This window comes from Egretta garzetta, unplaced genomic scaffold, assembly GCF_000687185.1.
Source record: "Egretta garzetta isolate BGI_Z169 unplaced genomic scaffold, ASM68718v1 scaffold43, whole genome shotgun sequence".
Taxonomy (NCBI): domain Eukaryota; kingdom Metazoa; phylum Chordata; class Aves; order Pelecaniformes; family Ardeidae; genus Egretta; species Egretta garzetta.
In genome coordinates, this window is record NW_009259047.1 from 1,548,627 (window position 1) to 1,554,026 (window position 5,400).

At 37.6% G+C, this 5,400-nt stretch overlaps 1 protein-coding gene across 1 annotated transcript in view; it reads left to right on the forward strand.

The window, feature by feature from the left end:
- The first annotated feature begins 712 nt into the window (after window positions 1-712).
- Window positions 713-5,400, forward strand: part of MCOLN3 (mucolipin 3) — a 20,527-nt gene continuing 15,839 nt past the window's right edge. The window contains exons 1-2 of the mRNA XM_035890649.1: window positions 713-1,062; window positions 2,519-2,592. The gene's annotated coding sequence lies outside the window, so the exon portion shown is untranslated. The remainder of the gene's footprint in view (window positions 1,063-2,518; window positions 2,593-5,400) is intronic.

Sequence of the window (5,400 nt, forward strand, 5' to 3'; positions counted from 1 at the left end):
ATCTCTAGAGAAAGATACATATCATCAATAAACTTTAAACAGACAATGGAGTGCACTGTGTACGAGTGAAAATTTGGTCCATGACTTTATGTAGTTTATCATTATAGTGGGTATTTTCATACCCAGCCAAAGGCATGTTCCATAATTTAAAATCATAAACTTTATTTTGATATGATATGTAATAGATGGAAGTAATTCTTCTGTCCAGGGCGATTAAGTATGGAAACATAAAAACAGTGAAAGTTTCAATTGGGATAGGGGTTTCCCTTACAGCAAGCTAAGGACCTGAGCTACAATGGGAAGAGCACAGGTGAAAATTCTCCAGTTGTAAATATTTGTCCCAATGTCCACAAGTGTAAATCATTACTCAGCTGCACAAAGCATTTCAGTGTTTCTCTATTTTCAGTTCACTTTTCAGTGTAGCTCTGTGAAGGACAAACTTGGAAAGAAGTTATATGCACAGTACACGTAGCAGCCATGCATCTGGAGACAATACTGTATAGAAGCCTGCTCTTGTTTCATTCACTCTCCTTCTTCCCAGTAGCTAAAATAAGGATGAGAACAGCAGTGCAGAAAAAGCTCAGTTCCATTGCCAAGAAGGAAATGCAATACAGCCTGCCCAGCACAAACCGGAAAGCACACCACCACAAAATACACTGCCAGCACCATCATGTGGAAGGTACACACATAGCAGCCGATAGAACAACTAAATGGGGATGGCCCAAATTCTATTAGAAATACTGAAAATTGTTTGATGTTGTTATTGAGCAGCTAGAGGCATTCAGCTGGGATGAGGACAATGGGGCTGTTTGTGTCCTCCCTCTTCCATGTTCCCACTTTTTTTTTTTTAAGATTGTGAACTGACTGGGAGAGGAACCATTTTTTAAATGTTTACAAATGGCCTACAGTATTTGGATGCTATTTCACTTTTCATGCTAGTAAGAGGAAAGCAGATGCGCTTATAGGACGGAAAGACGGCCCTTTCAAGAACTGTGTCATGACACAGCTGTTTCTGATGAACTCTTACAGCCCGTTTACTGTCAAGATGCTTATGGCGAAAAGGTGAGTTTATAAAATAAATGTTCTATCTTGGGATTTTCCCAGTGAAAGGCCTGAAATAGTGAGAGTGTTAAACACACCGTGGCCTGTACACTTGCAATTTCAGTGGTCATCCTGGCTTTGGAATGGTCTTTCATTCCCAGACTGAGAAACAGTGTTTTTCTGTTTTGTAACACAGTTCTCAAGTGCTCCAAAAGCAAGCAATATAATTTTAGTTTCCAACCTGAATTTTAATTTGGAGATGGCCACTGCTGGCAAGATATAGGTCGTGGATTATAGCCTGGTGGCATAGCCTGGATTTGGGATCTGTATTAACTTTCCATGAATTGAAGGTAAACTTTGCTGTTGACTTTAATGGAAGTAGAGTCTGACACTTTTACTAGTTATGCATTTCTCTTTTTTTGCTGCAGTCAAAATAGAAAAAATATACTCTGTAAATCCTCGGGCTCTTTTCTCTATCACACTGGAGCTTGCAGACCACAGGTGACAAGCGGCATCCATGGGATGTTGTTTGATCATTATGGCAAACACAGCCCCCTTCATTAATGTATCTGAAGAAGTGCAGCAATTTCAGCTTCTCCTTTTTCCAAAAAGCAATGATAATATGAATGAAAAACAGATTAATGTTTCAGAATTCTGAAACTTTTGCCTTGCAAGGGATGATGTTTTTGGAAGATTTAAAAAAAACACGTTGCGTATAATGAATGTCAGGAGAAAGTTAGGAGTTTTTTCTGCTCTCATTCTCACAGTCTTTTTCTCAAATACAGGGCTACAAAGGTAGACAATATATGTATGCCTAACATTCAATATGTTTTCCCAGTTATAATCTTTCAGAGGACCCTCTACACTGAACAATATGCTTAACTTACAGTTCTGAAACACTTAGGGCTACCTAGCCTATAGTGCATGTCAATTCAGATGGATAAGAGAGGTTAATTTTTCCCTTATTTAAAAAAAAAAAAAAAGGCACAAGGCTATTTCTTATCTATCTCCTTGCATATTTTACGTTAAAAAACAAGCGACCCATTTTATAAATGGATTCTGTGACTACTCTAATTTGAAACCAACATTGAAGACTGGTTAAAAATGTCAGCCCTCCAGGACAGGAGGAGAGGCCAGCTGTTGTAGAAATTAGTTGAAGGACAGTATGAACCATCTCCTAGATATTACAGTCACATTGTCTTACTTCACCATTTCCATTTCATTTGTACACTGAAATGAAGCCAGTTTGGAAATTTTGAGTTCTTTCTTGTGAGTAGCTTAAGCCCTAAGTCACATGAATAGATGAAACACTGAGTGGGTTGAGATAAGTCACATGCTTATGTTTAGTACAATAACTTGCAAGTAAAAACATCCCTTTTTCTTCGACTGACTTCAAGTACGTTATACCTATAAATATAATTAAAACTTTTGAAGATAGCCTCCCACAATAATGCAATTCCTCCTCCTTTACTGACAGAATGAGGTGTAGAGGTACACGCAGCACTATACAGACAAGGGCCACGCTGGCGAAGGCAACATCAGTGACTGAGTGTATGTACGTGAGTATGTTAATACAAAAAGCATCCCTGTTTAAGGGTTGCAGATGAATACAGCGATCAGTAGGACTGTTCAGGGTTCCATCCTCACCCACTGGAAAGCAGACAGAAAAGTAATTATCTCCTTTTACAACATCCCGAATACCTTATCGCCTCTGCCCATTTGTCATCCTGCGGGCATATGCTTGTCAGTGGTTAGGAAACATTTAAGGCCTCCAAGAAAGCAAAGGCACAATTTCTAAAAACTTCTCTGGAAGCATAACCAAGCCCATAGCCATTTACAAAGTATGTATGCAGAGTTGTTTTTTTACACAGGATTATGCTACTAACCCTCTGGTGCTCCCTGTGGGAAACCAAGACGCATTGTGAACTTTAAAATCGGTACAGAAGAGCAATCTTTTGCACCCCTCCTCTTCCAAAAAAGAAATAAAGGAACAAAAATCCTAACGGCTCTTAATGTGGAAGAGAAAAGCTAGTATTTTCAGAAGTTACCTTCTTACACCAGGGGGTTGTTTTTTTCCACTCCCTAAGTTTTTAAAAGAAGGATAGATGAGGTGCTTAGGGACATGGTTTAGTGGTGGGATGGCAGGGTTAGGTTGAAGGTTGGACTCGATGATCTCAAAGGGCTTTTCCACCCCAAGGGATTCTATGATTCTATGATTCTATTTTTACACAAAGTACCAAATCCTATCCAGAAAACCATGAAAAAGTTGGTGTCTGTATTTAGAGGACTATCTGATGAAAATATGACAAAAAAGATAATTTCTTTAATCTGTGGTTAGTTCCTATCCTCTTAGGGATATTTCTATACTGCTTATTTAGAAAGGACTCAAATATTTGTATTTGTCCAGAAATACACAAATGTATTATGCCTTTCCATTAAAGCTTATATAAGCTAATGATTCTATGATTGAGAAGAGAGGTTGGAAACAACATTTAACTTAACATAATTTAAAAAAATTAAGAGGGTAAAACCTACAAAAAAGAACAGCTCTTGAAAATCAGTTGTCATAAACATTGCCATATATTTTATTTTTTGAAAGTAGGTAATGTGCTATAACTTCATTAAATATGTTCAGTCTATAATTTTTCAGCGCGACACAGTTTTACATTATTTAATTGGTAAAGCCCAAGTAAATATTTGACAGCTTTGACATTTTGTGGCCTAGTTTATTTATAGATGGCTGTAATATTTTGAACGTTAGGCTCAAGAGGAAAAAATAAGATCAGTGTGTTCTCCTAATCATTTAATGTACTGAAACATTTACGGTTATAAAACAAATCTGTGAAGTTGCTAGGTACTGCAAAAGAGGAAAGTTAATTAGCCGTCAGTACTACAAAAGATGCTGTCTGAATAGAGCACACAGAATGATTCATTAGTTGCCTAATTGAATGATTTAAGGTCAAGCCTGTGTGTGTTGCTAATTTAGCACTGCAATTTACTACAATCTGGAATGACAGAAGAAATTTTTAAAACATTTGTGCTACTTGCTTTTTTGTTGTTGTTGTGTCACTATCGAGCTAAAAGTCACCTTTCTGTCTGTAAACATTCAGGAACTTGTTAAAAATACCATTTTGAGAATGACCTAATCTTTCCAGAAATTCAAGTACAATGTTCCCTTTAATTAAACTTACTCTACTTTGCCCTACACAAAGTTTGTATTATTGATAATGCTTGTGCATATTTGGGCACAACTTCATTGTGTAAGTTGTAGGGAGTAAAGCTGAAGTTTTGGCAACCGCCAAATCATTTCAGCATATGAATAGTTTGATTTGAACGGACCTGATTTCACACATACAACTTTTCATTAAATTAGGCCTACTTGAACCAGGTGTAGATTTTGTTATTTGATAGAAACCAGTAGTTACAGGCTCTGGGATGGTAAGTACAAGACGTGTAACATCAGGTTAAGAACTAGTTAGAAAGGCATAGAGAACAAAATGGAAAACTTTGTTATTGTGTTTCTGTTTTTCTCCTTTCTTCCATTCAAAGAGAAATAGAATAGAATCAGAAAAGCTGTAACATGGATGATTGAAGACATGGAACGTGTTTAGTACTAGGAATAAACTGGGATTCTTTTTAGCCTGGTCTGACAGAAGTCAATAAAATCACGAGAGGGATGGAGAAAGTGACCAGGGAATGATTATTCACAGTCTTTTGTAATACAAGATCTAGCTGGCATCACATGAGCTTACCAAGGGACAGGCTGAAAACAAAGAGAGTACAGAAGTATTCCATTGCACAAGAGGTAGTTGAATTATGGAGCACACTGCCTGGGGACAGGACGGCTGCCACAAACGCACAACTTCAAAAAGTAACAGGGCAATTTGACAGATGAAAAATTGAGGGCTACTGAAAATATCAATAATCCCCCTGGCTCTAGACATGAAGCCATAAATCCAAGAAAAAAAAGGGTGCAAGAGTGGAAGTATGGCTTTATTAGAGTCTTGCCCAGGCCCTTACTGGCCCGGACAGAACTTCTGGTGTAAGCCAGTACAGCTGGCCTATGTTATTAAAACTTATTAGCAATTTGGTCGGTACTTCAATAATTAAGTAGTATGATATTTAAGTTGTCGGGACACAATCCTGCCAGGAACCAAACAGTAGCATATGTTGCCTTGTTACGACTTTTGAACCAGAAATGTTGTATTTTAAAGATTTACACTACATAAGGCGCTTTTTTTTTTTGGTTTTTTTTTTTTTTTTAAGCAAAGGTAAGAAAAATAATCGTCTCACGTTTGCAATGTGAGCGTTAGGTGCTGTAACAAAGGCACGTAGCGAAGCAGGGCCGGGGGATGAGTT